Source organism: Pseudophryne corroboree, chromosome 1, assembly GCF_028390025.1.
Source record: "Pseudophryne corroboree isolate aPseCor3 chromosome 1, aPseCor3.hap2, whole genome shotgun sequence".
NCBI lineage: Eukaryota > Metazoa > Chordata > Amphibia > Anura > Myobatrachidae > Pseudophryne > Pseudophryne corroboree.
The window spans coordinates 68,317,435-68,332,328 of record NC_086444.1 but is presented as its reverse complement, the minus strand read 5'-3'; the positions used below and the strand labels follow the sequence as shown (position 1 = coordinate 68,332,328).

The following is a 14,894-nucleotide window of genomic DNA, read 5'->3' as shown; positions in this document are numbered from 1 at the left end:
AAGGTCCAACAGACCGAGCAGAATGGGCCTTGATAGCAGCAGGAGTTGGTAGACCAGCCTGTGCATAAGCTTGTGCAATCACCATTCTAATCCATCTGGCAAAAGTTTGCTTGTTTGCAGGCCAGCCACGTTTGTGAAAACCAAACAGTACGAAGAGTGAATCAGTCCTCCGAATGGAGGTCGTCCTCTCCACATATATACGGAGAGCCCGTACCACATCCAAAGACCTTTCTTTGGAAGACAAACCAGGAGAGATAAAGACCGGAACCACAATCTCTTGGTTAAGGTGGAAAGATGACACCGCCTTAGGCAGATAACCAGGGCGAGTACAGAGAACTGCCCAGTCACGATGAAATATCAGGAAGGGCGGACGACAGGACAAAGTGCCTAAGTCCAACACTCTTCTAGCAGAGGCAATAGCCAACAGGAACAGGACCTTAATAGTAAGCCATTTTAGGTCCACTGAATCAAGAGACTTAAAGGGAGACCCTTGCAGGGCATTAAGGACACCAGACAGAACCCATGGAGCCACAGGAGGGACATAGGGAGGTTGTATCCGCAAGACATCCTGAGTGAAGGTATGAACGTCTGAAACCACACCGACAAGGCAGAAATATGAACCTTGAGGGAGGCCAGACGAAGGCCTAAGTCTAGGACTTGTTGCAGAAAAGCCAGAAGCCATGGGGTTCTGAACTTGGAAACATCGTAGTTCTTAGTAGCACACCAGGTGAAGTAAGAGTTCCAGACCCTGTAGTAAATCCGAGCCGAAGCCGTTTTACGGGCCTTCAACATATTTTGGATGACCGCCTCAGAGAAACCTTTTGCCCTTAGGAGTGACGCTTCAAGAGCCACACAGTCAAAGCCAGTCTGGCCAGGTCTGGGTAGACACAAGGGACCTGAACGAGGTCTGGGCGTTGAGGAAGTAGTAGAGGACGTTCCATCAATAGACCCTGCAGGTCTGAGAACCAATGCCATCTGGGCCACGCTGGAGCGACTAGAAGTAGCCTTCCTCCTTCTTGCTTGAACCTCCGCAGAACCCTGGACAGGAGTGACACCAGAGGGAACACGTATGGCAGTCAAAATTTCCATGGAATTGCCAGTGAGTCCACGGACACTGCTTGAGGATCCCTTGTCCGTGGTCCGAAGACCGGAACTTTGTGATTGTGATTGTGTTGAGATGCCATCAGGTCTTTGTCTGGTAGGCCCCACTTGTCCACCAGGAGTTGAAACACCTCTGGATGAAGGCTCCACTCTCCGGCGTGTACGTCCTGATGACTGAGGAAATACGCTTCCCAGTTGAGGACACCTGGAATGAACACTGCCGATATTGCTTGCAGACGGCGTTCCGCCCAATGAAGAATTCTGGACACTTCCATCATTGCTTTTCGGCTTCGAGTGCCGCCTTGATGATTTATGTACGCCACCGCGATGGTGTTGTCCGACTGTACTTGAACAGGCCTGTTCCTTAACAGAGGCAGGGTTAGTGTCAAGGCATTGAACACTGCCCGCAGATCCAGAATGTTGATGGGGAGTAGAGACTCCACCTTGGTCCAGCGACCCTGGAGAGTGTGTTGCTTGAACACCGCACCCCATCTCCGCAGACTGGCGTCCGTCATCAGGAGGACCCAGTGGGGAATCCAGAAGGGACGGCCCCTGCTCAACTGTTGATCCTGGAGTCACCAGGACAGGGATAAGCGGACCTTCGGAGTCAGGATCATCATTTGAAACCTGAGCCGCTGAGGCAGACCGTCCCACTTGGATAGGATTAACCATTGGAGAGGGCGAGAATGGAATTGAGCATACTCCACCATGTCGAAAGTCGACACCATCAGGCCTAGTACTTGCATCGCCGAGTGAATAGACACTTTTGGGCGAGAGAGGAAGTATCTGATCCTGTCCTGAAGCCTCAGGACGTTCTCTGGAGACAGAAACAGCCTCTGGCTGTGCTTATCCAGCAGGGCCCCTAGGTGCACCATGTGCCGCATAGGGACCAGGGAGGACTTTTTTCCAATTGATCAGCCATCCGTGGGCTGTGAGGAATTGCACCGTCAGCTGGAGATGACTCAGGAGGACATCTTGGGAGCTTGCCAGGATCAGCAGGTCGTCCAGATACGGCAGGATCCTGAGTCTCTGTTGACGGAGATGAGCTGTCATCACGGCCATGACCTTGGTGAAAATCCGAGGGGTTGTAGTCAGTCCAAACGGCAGAGCCCTGAATTGATAATGGAGGTTGCCAATAGCAAACCGCAGATATTGCTGATGCGAAATGGCAATAGGTATATGCAGGTAAGCATCCTGTATATCCAGGGATATCATGTAGTCCCCAGGTTCCATGGCCAGTACAATGGAGCGCAGTGTTTCCATACGGAACTTGGAAACTCTCACAACTTGTTCAGTGACTTGAGGTTGAGAATAGGCCGGAAAGACCCATTGAGTTTCGTTACTAGAAACAGGGTCGAGTAGTAGCCCCTCCCTGTTTGGGAGATAGGCACCTAGGTATCCGTATTGCAGTGGAAACCAGATAGCAGATGGGTGTGAGTCCGGATCTGTAAATCCCTTGTGTGCAAAATTGAAGCTGGTGGGTGCATAAGAGTCCAAATATCGCCAGGAGATGGGTGGGGGTGCTGGTACTTGTGGTCCTTCACTGAAGGACCACAAGTACCAGCACCCCCACCCATCTCCTGGCGATATTTGGACTCTTATGCACCCACCAGCTTCAATTTTGCACACAAGGGATTTACAGATCCGGACTCACACCCATCTGCTATCTGGTTTCCACTGCAATACGGATACCTAGGTGACTTCCATTTGGAAAAAGAGTCTGGTGACCAATCTATATCTAATTGAACTTGTGAACAACTGTGGACAAAGAGTCCTAGCCAGGGAGTGTGGACGATACATATTCAAAGGGTGAAACTGTGGTTCCTATCTTCATAATTTTAGACATTAGCACTTGTTTGTGTTTTATTACTGAGGAATAAGCAATATTTTTACTCCATTTTTATGAATGTGTAGAAATAAAACATTATATTTTTATTATACATTGGTATAGTTAATTTTCTTTGAACCTCAGCCGGCGCCAGTACCAATATCCTTTCCTGTTTATTCTTCCAAGGGAACTGACCTTCCCTGCAGTGGCGGATCTAGACTTAACTTTTAGGGGTGGCGGTTTAAGAATTATGACTCCTCCCCCTAATCATAGCCCCTCCCACTTAGTAATGCCCTTCCCGTTCGCTTCTAAATTTCCTATTGTTGCCATTACTAATAAAATGTTGCCAGTTAGTGGAGAGAACCCTGCGCACTGGTGATACAGACTGGTGAATCGCCATTCCTTCCATCAGGGGTGGTAGAGGCTAAGACAGTAGGGCAATTTAAACATGCATGGGATAGACATAAGGATATTCTTACAAAGAAATAAGGATCAGATAAGGTTAGAGATAAAAAAATAATGTAAAAAAAAAAAAAAGGGGCAGACTAGATGGGCCAAGTGGTTCTTATCTGCCGACAAATTCTGTTTCTACAGCACACAGAATGAGCCAAAATTCACATTATAGCACACTGAATGTGCCGAAATTCACATTATAGCACGCAGCATGAGCCAAAATTCACATTATAGCACGCAGAATGAGCCAAAATTCACATTATAGCACACTGAATGAGCCGAAATTCACATTATAGCACACTGTATGAGCCGAAATTCACATTATAGCACGCAGAATGAGCCAAAATTCACGTTATAGCACGCAGAATGAGCCGAAATGCACATCATAGCACACTGAATGAGCCGAAATGCACATCATAGCACACTGAATGAGCCGAAATGCACATCATAGCACGCAGAATGAGCTGAAATGCACATCATAGCACGCAGAATGAGCCGAAATGCACATCATAGCACGCAGAATGAGCCGAAATGCACATCATAGCACGCAGAATGAGCCAAAATTCACGTTATAGCACGCAGAATGAGCCAAAATTCACGTTATAGCACGCAGAATGAGCCAAAATTCACGTTATAGCACACAGAATGAGCCAAAATTCACGTTATAGCATGCAGAATGAGCCAAAATTCACGTTATAGCACACTGAATGAGCCGAAATTCACGTTATAGCATGCAGAATGAGCCAAAATTCACGTTATAGCACACTGAATGAGCCGAAATTCACGTTATAGCATGCAGAATGAGCCAAAATTCACGTTATAGCACGCAGAATGAGCCAAAATTCACGTTATAGCACACTGAATGAGCCGAAATTTACATTATAGCACACTAGACTGGGCTGAAATTCACATTAAAGCACGCAGAATGAGCCAAAATTCACATTATAGCACGCAGAATGAGCCAAAATTCACATTATAGCACAATGTATGAGCCGAAATTCACATTATTTACTGCATGTAGAATGAGCCGAAATTCACATTACAGTACACTGAATGAGCCAAAATAATGCAGGGACACATACACTTTAGTTAGGAGAAGCGGGGGGAGACATGGAACACAGGCACTTTAGCTAGGAGCAGAGGGGGGAGACATGGAACACAGAGGGGGCACACACACACACACTTACTTAAAGTTTGGAGGGTAGGAGACATGGCTGGCAGACAGTGACACCTGCTGCAGTCAGCAGCATGAGGAGTCGGATGGAGGCCGGGTGCCGCCGCGGCATTGGGAACGAGGTGGAGAGCGGGCAGAGCGGCGGGGGACGGGGAGAGAGAGAGAGAGCGTCCTGACGCGCGTACAGGAAGGAGGGGGCGTGGTCAGAACAGAGGCCGCTCAGCCGCTGTATGCGCGTGAGGACGCTCTCTCTCTCTCTCCCCTTCCCCCGCCGCGCTGCACCGCTCTCCACCTCGTTCCCAACACCGCGGCGGGACCCGGCCTCCATCCCGGTGCCGGTATGTGTAGGGGGGGCGTTCGCCCTAATCGCCCCCCCGCTAAATCCGCCACTGCTTCCCTGTACAGGCTGCCGTTGACAGCACACTCTATTTGTATTTCTGTTTTGGTTTATCCTGTTTGGAAGCAGGCTGACGGGCAGCCCAGGATTGTTTAGATTTGGGCTTACCGGTCTTGGAAGTACGAGGCTTGCTCAAGTACCCCTGACCCTTTGATTTACCTGAGGTCCGAAAGGAACGCAAAGTAGTACTTTTAGCTTTCGGAGCAGAAGGAGCAGTATGAGGGAGGCACGCAGTCTTAGCAGAGGCTAAGTCAGTCACGATCTTATTAAGATCTTCTCCAAAAAGGATGTCTCCCTTAAAAGGGAGCACCTCCAGAGTCTTCTTAGAATCTAGGTCCAACTTCTAGGACCGCAACCATAGAATCCGGTGAGCCAGACGTAGTGGACGCTTTGGAAGCCAGAATACCTACCTCAGAGGACGCCTCTTCAATATAATGGGAGGCGGTGGTAAAATAAAACAGACACTGTTTGGCAATGTCAGAAATATCCTGAGGTAGCTCTTCCTCCAGTACCTGGACCCACGCATCAATAACCTTTGCAGCCCAGGAGGCCGCAATAGTGGGCCTGTGAATTGGCACAGTTAGGGAATAAATACACTTCAGGCATCCCTCCACACGCTTATCTGTCAGCTCCTTCAGGGAGGTGACAGGCAGAGAAGAGGAAACCACGATCCGTGTGACATGCGAGTCGACCGGCGGTGGAGTTTCACACTTATTAGTAAACTCCGCAGGGATAGGAAAACGAGCCAACATCTTCTTGGATAGGGCAAACTTCTTTCCTGGGGAGGCCCAAGCCTCTTGACATATGTCAATTAAAAGGTCAGAGTGAGGAGAAACTACCTTTGCCACCTTCTGACGCTTGAATTTATCAGGCTTTTTTGGGATCAGCTTCATCATCAATCTGGAGAACCATTTTGATAGCTTCCACTATTTCAGGGACATCTACCTGAGGTACATGCTCCCCATCAGAGGCCGCTGAGTCAGAATCAGTCGGATCAGTATAGGCCCCATCTTCATCAGAAGTATCTGAAACATGAGTGGATTGAGAGGAGGAAATCACACGCTTAGAGGACCCCTTAGCCCCAGAGGGCTGAGATGTAGACTTCTGTTTAGCCAAGGATTTATTCAAAACCTGTATCTGGTTAGATAGTGTGTCCGCCCAAGGCGGGTTAGCTACAGGGACAATTTGTGGCTGCAATTATTATTATTATATTTTATTTATAGGGCGCCACAAGTGTTTCGCAGCGCCGTACAAAGGACAGTACAGGGAGACAAAACTTAGCATAACAGTAAATAAATAACAAAAATGGAGTGCAGGTAACAAAGAACACCACAATTCTCGAAACATAATACAGCTTAGATGTAAGTAGCGAGGGAGTAATCATTGTACTACTTGGGGCTGGCGGCCATAGGGCCTAATTCTGAGTTGATCGCAGCAGCAATTTTGTTAGCAATTGAGCAAAACCATGTGCACTGCAGGAGGGGCAGATATAACATGTGCAGAGAGAGTTAGATTTGGGTGGGGTGTATTCAAACTGAAATCTAAATTGCAGTGTAAAAATAAAGCAGCCAGTATTTACCCTGCACAGAAACAAAATAACCCACCCAAATCTAACTCTCTCTGCAAATGTTATATCTGCCCCCCCTCCAGTGCACATGGTTTTGCCCAATGCTAACAATCTAGTGGGGAGGGGTGACAGACAGATGACATGAGGTGCAACCAAGCAGGTAGAAGCCTGATGGTGGTATGCAAGCAAAGCAGAGATGTCCAAGGGGGATGGAGGAGCAGCCTAAGGACTAGGTTATGCATTGGAGGGGTACGCTTTGATAAATAGGTGGGTTTTCAGTGCCCGTTTGAAGCTTTGCAAGGTCGGGGAGAGTCTAATGGATCGGGGGAGCGCATTCCACTGAAGGGGTGCAGCACGGGCAAAATCCTGAACTCGTGCATGGGAAGCAGTGACCAAGGCAGAGTAGAGGCGACGGTCATCAGCCGACCGTAGTGGGCGGGAGGGAGTATGACGGGAGAGGAGGTTGGAGATGTAGGGAGCAGTGGAATTAGAGATGGCCTTGTATGTGAGGGTGAGGAGTTTGAAGAGGATTCTGTAGGGGAATGGGAGCCAGTGTAGATTTTGTTGAAGGGGAGTGGCAGAAGTGGAGCGGCAGGAGAGGAAGATGAGCCTAGCTGCGGAGTTGAGGACAGATTGGAGGGGAGCGATGTGGGAGCATGTGAGTCCAGTGAGGAGCACATTGCAGTAGTCGAGTCGTGAGAAGACCAGTGAGTGGATAAGTTTAGTTGCACTCTGGGAGAGAAATGGCCTGATGCGAGCAATGTTGCGTAGCTGGAACCGACAAGATTGCGCCAGGGCTTGGATGTAGGGTGCAAAGGAGAGGGAGGAGTCAAGAGTGATGCCCAGGCAGCGGAGGTGGGGAATGGGGGAGATGATAGTGTTGTCAACAGTGATAGAGATATTTGTAGGGGGTGTTGCTCTGGCTGGGGGAAAGATAATAAGTTCAGTTTTGTCCATGTTGAGCTTCAGAGAGCGCTCAGACATCCAGGAGGAGATGGCAGAGAGGCAGCTGGAGACCTGAGAGAAAACAGAGGGGGACAGATCAGGAGAGGAGAGGTAGAGTTGTGTCATCAGCATAGAGGTGGTATTGAAGGCCAAAGGAGTTAATGAGTGCACCCAATGGCACAGGTAGTCCCACAGGGGGTGTAAAACGTGTTACCAAAGTATTTAACATACAAGAAAAAGCGGCCCACCGTGGCTCTTGGTTGGCCCTGGGGGCCACAGGTGGAGTGGGAGATGTAAGGGACCCAGTACCCACATCCCCAGCAGCAGGTTACCTTCTCGGTAAATCTGTGGAAGCAGCACTGTCTGATGCAAGAGCGTCCACGGAATTCCCGCCATGTGTGGCAGACATTATGAGGAATGTAGCCGTGGGGCACACAGTACAATATAGCCAAACAATAGTAATACCACAATCCCCTGATTTATGTGCTAATAAAAGTAGGACACAAACAGAGAAATGAATCGGTATGGGGTGACTGAAAATACACATGAAAAAATACACAGATGTATAGACTGTGTAGCACTATATATGTATATTTATATTCAAATAAATGTGGACCCTGACGCACTTATCCTCACAGGGTTCAGAATATAGTGATTGCAAGGGTGTGATACACTTGAAAAGGAGAGCACACACAGTAGCTATATGGCACACTCAGTCACAAACACAATGCAGGAATAATGAAATAGTGAAAGCAGCTCCAGGGTGGGAACTAGAGATGTGCACTTGAAATTTTTCGGGTTTTGGGTTTTGGTTTTGGGTTCGGTTCCGCGGCCGTGTTTTGGGTTCGACCGCGTTTTGGCAAAACCTCACCGAATTTTTTTTGTCGGATTCGGGTGTGTTTTGGATTCGGGTGTTTTTTTCAAAAAACACTAAAAAACAGCTTAAATCATAGAATTTGGGGGTCATTTTGATCCCAAAGTATTATTAACCTCAAAAACCATAATTTCCACTCATTTTCAGTCTATTCTGAATACCTCACACCTCACAATATTATTTTTAGTCCTAAAATTTGCACCGAGGTCGCTGGATGACTAAGCTAAGCGACCCTAGTGGCCGACACAAACACCTGGCCCATCTAGGAGTGGCACTGTAGTGTCACGCAGGATGGCCCTTCCAAAAAACACTCCCCAAACAGCACATGACGCAAAGAAAAAAGAGGCGCAATGAGGTAGCTGTGTGAGTAAGATAAGCGACCCTAGTGGCCGACACAAACACCGGGCCCATCTAGGAGTGGCACTGCAGTGTCACGCAGGATGGCCCTTCCAAAAAACACTCCCCAAACAGCACATGATGCAAAGAAAAAAAGAGGCGCAATGAGGTAGCTGTGTGAGTAAGATAAGCGACCCTAGTGGCCGACACAAACACCGGGCCCATCTAGGAGTGGCACTGCAGTGTCACGCAGGATGGCCCTTCCAAAAAACACTCCCCAAACAGCACATGACGCAAAGAAAAAAAGAGGCGCAATGAGGTAGCTGTGTGAGTAAGATAAGCGACCCTAGTGGCCGACACAAACACCTGGCCCATCTAGGAGTGGCCAGTCACAAGTACAGTTATTTGAAAGACAAAGATTGGAAACCGCACTGGTCTTATGGTGTATATGTATAATGATAGTTATCTGTAAGTACTGATAATAAAATTTAGGGTTCAAATCCTTATTTCGGGGAGCAGATACGTACGGCAATACATTCCTTTTTGTATCAAAAGACTACCCATCAGTGGTGCTCCCCCGAGTCAGTTAAACATGGTGTGAACTTTGAAAAGAAGAAAGAAGACTCTTTTTGGGAAGCACTCATATACAGATAATATTGTACGACTCAATCGCAAAAAAAATATAGCTAGCTAAAATACAAAATTTTTATTAATTCTCATTAAAAAATGATTATTGGGGAGTTCAAAAATGGCGCCAGTATATATTTAAATAGTGACTTTGCGAAAATATGGGGAATGATGTACAGAATACAAGGTACAAATACCTAATTCTGGCCGAGATGGGTATATCCAGCTGTGGATCAGTCTATGATTATAGGTTGCTCATTTGTTGAAAAAATGACCGTCATTTGTAAACTGCTATATATCCCAATTGGGAATTTTGATCCTAGCAGATAATTGAATCATAGGTCATAACCGAGACATAAGATAGTGCTCTATTAATAGTGACAGGTGGGCGGCAAATATTTGCAGTAACAGGGTGTTCCTTAGTAGTCTCCTATCCAAGTACTTAACCCGGCCCTCCACTGCTTGGCTTCCAAGATCAGATGAGATTGGGCATCTCCAGCGGGGTATGACCGCAGACCTTATGCTCACCCTTGTCACGCTGTGTCCAAAATTGGGCACAGATAAGAGCCAACTATTGTTATATGAGCCACAAGTTTGAGAGAAACACAGCTGGTTTGATATAAAAAAGAAGGGGGGGATTTCTTATCACAAATGATAAGGTATACTTAAAGATTAAATACCCATCTAAATAATCAGGGCTTAAGTCGTCGCAGTATACATAGGGAAAAGACCTCTATGTTGCATAATTAACACATGCATATAAATCTGACATTAAATAAATGATATTATTATAATCATGCAAAAGAAGGGAACCTCCAAATTTGGTCTCCAAAGCCACAGATTGCATACGAGGTTACACTATAAATTCTGAAAATCACCTGAGCAATGAAAAAATACAATTTCTCAAAAACCAACAGCTAGTTAGTGTTAACTGAGTTGACACAGTATATATTCATATGCCGTGTAAAGGAAAAGAAAGAAGGCGTTTTGTTTTGGTTTTTAAATGGGGTCCAAGGTTTAACAGATGTATCCACATCTGCTTTTTTGATAAAGATATGGACCCCAATGCAGTTTGGTACTTATTCCTTTACTGTTTGATAATTAGTGTCACTCAATTTTGTATAGCAGTCTGTGTAGCTTATAAGTAGGATTTTGATAAATACCTGTCCATGCGCTGATGCATAAATATTGGATATCCAAACCTGATATACAATTTTTTTTGGTTTTAGATCCTACTTGTTTAGAGAGGAAGATCCTGATGTCTGGAAGGTGCCGGCCGCGTCCGCCCGCGTCTGTCCACGTTGGGCTTGTTGCCGGGCTCCGGCCGCACTGTGCTTCCTGTTGTCCTGGTTCCCTAGGCGACGGACTTAGCCGAGAGCGGCTCGTTGCGGTCACGTGTGCGCACCACGTGACCGTCTCTCCTGACGTACGTTTCGCATAAAGCTTGGTCACAGGGCGTCAGTCATGACTGACGCCCTGTGACCAAGCTTTATGCGAAACGTACGTCAGGAGAGACGGTCACGTGGTGCGCACACGTGACCGCAACGAGCCGCTCTCGGCTAAGTCCGTCGCCTAGGGAACCAGGACAACAGGAAGCACAGTGCGGCCGGAGCCCGGCAACAAGCCCAACGTGGACAGACGCGGGCGGACGCGGCCGGCACCTTCCAGACATCAGGATCTTCCTCTCTAAACAAGTAGGATCTAAAACCAAAAAAAATTGTATATCAGGTTTGGATATCCAATATTTATGCATCAGCGCATGGACAGGTATTTATCAAAATCCTACTTATAAGCTACACAGACTGCTATAAAAAAATTGAGTGACACTAATTATCAAACAGTAAAGGAATAAGTACCAAACTGCATTGGGGTCCATATCTTTATCAAAAAAGCAGATGTGGATACATCTGTTAAACCTTGGACCCCATTTAAAAAACAAAACAAAACGCCTTCTTTCTTTTCCTTTACACTGCATATGAATATATACTGTGTCAACTCAGTTAACACTAACTAGCTGTTGGTTTTTGAGAAATTGTATTTTTTCATTGCTCAGGTGATTTTCAGAATTTATAGTGTAACCTCGTATGCAATCTGTGGCTTTGGAGACCAAATTTGGAGGTTCCCTTCTTTTGCATGATTATAATAATATCATTTATTTAATGTCAGATTTATATGCATGTGTTAATTATGCAACATAGAGGTCTTTTCCCTATGTATACTGCGACGACTTAAGCCCTGATTATTTAGATGGGTATTTAATCTTTAAGTATACCTTATCATTTGTGATAAGAAATCCCCCCCTTCTTTTTTATATCAAACCAGCTGTGTTTCTCTCAAACTTGTGGCTCATATAACAATAGTTGGCTCTTATCTGTGCCCAATTTTGGACACAGCGTGACAAGGGTGAGCATAAGGTCTGCGGTCATACCCCGCTTGAGATGCCCAATCTCATCTGATCTTGGAAGCCAAGCAGTGGAGGGCCGGGTTAAGTACTTGGATAGGAGACTACTAAGGAACACCCTGGTACTGCAAATATTTGCCGCCCACCTGTCACTATTAATAGAGCACTATCTTATGTCTCGGTTATGACCTATGATTCAATTATCTGCTAGGATCAAAATTCCCAATTGGGATATATAGCAGTTTACAAATGACGGTCATTTTTTCAACAAATGAGCAACCTATAATCATAGACTGATCCACAGCTGGATATACCCATCTCGGCCAGAATTAGGTATTTGTACCTTGTATTCTGTACATCATTCCCCATATTTTCGCAAAGTCACTATTTAAATATATACTGGCGCCATTTTTGAACTCCCCAATAATCATTTTTTAATGAGAATTAATAAAAATTTTGTATTTTAGCTAGCTATATTTTTTTTGCGATTGAGTCGTACAATATTATCTGTATATGAGTGCTTCCCAAAAAGAGTCTTCTTTCTTCTTTTCAAAGTTCACACCATCTAGGAGTGGCACTGCAGTGTCACGCAGGATGGCCCTTCCAAAAAACACTCCCCAAACAGCACATGACGCAAAGAAAAAAAGAGGCGCAATGAGGTAGCTGTGTGAGTAAGATAAGCGACCCTAGTGGCCGACACAAACACCGGGCCCATCTAGGAGTGGCACTGCAGTGTCCCGCAGGATGGCCCTTCCAAAAAACACTCCCCAAACAGCACATGACGCAAAGAAAAAAAGAGGCGCAATGAGGTAGCTGTGTGAGTAAGATAAGCGACCCTAGTGGCCGACACAAACACCGGGCCCATCTAGGAGTAGCACTGCAGTGTCACGCAGGATGGCCCTTCCAAAAAACACTCCCCAAACAGCACATGACGCAAAGAAAAAAAGAGGCGCAATGAGGTAGCTGTGTGAGTAAGATAAGCGACCCTAGTGGCCGACACAAACACCGGGCCCATCTAGGAGTGGCACTGCAGTGTCACGCAGGATGGCCCTTCCAAAAAACACTCCCCAAACAGCACATGACGCAAAGAAAAATTAAAGAAAAAAGAGGTGCAAGATGGAATTGTCCTTGGGCCCTCCCACCCACCCTTATGTTGTATAAACAGGACATGCACACTTTAACCAACCCATCATTTCAGTGACAGGGTCTGCCACACGACTGTGACTGAAATGACGGGTTGGTTTGGACCCCCACCAAAAAAGAAGCAATTAATCTCTCCTTGCACAAACTGGCTCTACAGAGGCAAGATGTCCACCTCATCATCATCCTCCGATATATCACCGTGTACATCCCCCTCCTCACAGATTATCAATTCGTCCCCACTGGAATCCACCATCTCAGCTCCCTGTGTACTTTGTGGAGGCAATTGCTGCTGGTCAATGTCTCCACGGAGGAATTGATTATAATTCATTTTAATGAACATCATCTTCTACACATTTTCTGGAAGTAACCTCGTACGCCGATTGCTGACAAGGTGAGCGGCGGCACTAAACACTCTTTCGGAGTACACACTTGTGGGAGGGCAACTTAGGTAGAATAAAGCCAGTTTGTGCAAGGGCCTCCAAATTGCCTCTTTTTCCTGCCAGTATAAGTACGGACTGTGTGACGTGCCTACTTGGATGCGGTCACTCATATAATCCTCCACCATTCTTTCAATGGGGAGAGAATCAAATGCAGTGACAGTAGACGACATGTCCGTAATCATTGTCAGGTCCTTCAGTCCGGACCAGATGTCAGCATCAGCAGTCGCTCCAGACTGCCCTGCATCACCGCCAGCGGGTGGGCTCGGAATTCTGAGCCTTTTCCTCGCACCCCCAGTTGCGGGAGAATGTGAAGGAGGAGATGTTGACAGGTCGCGTTCCGCTTGACTTGACAATTTTCTCACCAGCAGGTCTTTGAACCCCAGCAGACTTGTGTCTGCCGGAAAGAGAGATCCAAGGTAGGTTTTAAATCTAGGATCGAGCACGGTGGCCAAAATGTAGTGCTCTGATTTCAACAGATTGACCACCCGTGAATCCTTGTTAAGCGAATTAAGGGCTCCATCCACAAGTCCCACATGCCTAGCGGAATCGCTCCGTGTTAGCTCCTCCTTCAATGTCTCCAGCTTCTTCTGCAAAAGCCTGATGAGGGGAATGACCTGACTCAGGCTGGCAGTGTCTGAACTGAATTCACGTGTGGCAAGTTCAAAGGGCAGCAGAACCTTGCACAACGTTGAAATCATTCTCCACTGCGCTTGAGACAGGTGCATTCCACCTCCTATATCGTGCTGAATTGTATAGGCTTGAATGGCCTTTTGCTGCTCCTCCAACCTCTGAAGCATATATAGGGTTGAATTCCACCTCGTTACCACTTCTTGCTTCAGATGATGGCAGGGCAGGTTCAGGCGTTTTTGGTGTTGCTCCAGTCTTCTGTACGTGGTGCCTGTACGCCAAAAGTGTCCCGCAATTCTTCTGGCCACCGACAGCATCTCTTGCACGCCCCTGTCGTTTTTAAAAAAATTCTGCACCACCAAATTCAAGGTATGTGCAAAACATGGGACGTGCTGGAATTTGCCCATATTTAATGCACACACAATATTGCTGGCGTTGTCCGATGCCACAAATCCACAGGAGAGTCCAATTGGGGTAAGCCATTCCGCGATGATCTTCATCAGTTGCCGTAAGAGGTTTTCAGCTGTGTGCGTATTCTGGAAACCGGTGATACAAAGCGTAGCCTGCCTAGGAAAGAGTTGGCGTTTGCGAGATGCTGCTACTGGTGCCGCCGCTGCTGTTCTTGCGGCGGGAGTCCATACATCTACCCAGTGGGCTGTCACAGTCATATAGTCCTGACCCTGCCCTGCTCCACTTGTCCACATGTCCGTGGTTAAGTGGACATTGGGTACAACTGCATTTTTTAGGACACTGGTGAGTCTTTTTCTGACGTCCGTGTACATTCTCGGTATCGCCTGCCTAGAGAAGTGGAACCTAGATGGCATTTGGTAACGGGGGCACACTACTTCAAGAAATTGTCTAGTTCCCTGTGAACTAACGGCGGATACCGGACGCACGTCTAACACCAACATAGTTGTCAAGGCCTCAGTTATCCGCTTTGCAACAGGATGACTGCTGTGATATTTCATCTTCCTCGCAAAG

At 46.8% G+C, this 14,894-nt stretch overlaps 1 protein-coding gene and 2 pseudogenes across 3 annotated transcripts in view; 2 read left to right on the top strand and 1 right to left on the bottom strand.

Moving 5' to 3' along the window:
- Positions 1-14,894, top strand: part of LOC135055867 (threonine--tRNA ligase 1, cytoplasmic) — a 407,014-nt gene that overhangs the window by 89,103 nt on the left and 303,017 nt on the right. The window lies entirely within an intron of this gene.
- Positions 9,699-9,819, bottom strand: LOC134946443 (5S ribosomal RNA; annotated as a pseudogene).
- On the top strand, positions 11,717-11,837 carry LOC134946311 (5S ribosomal RNA; annotated as a pseudogene).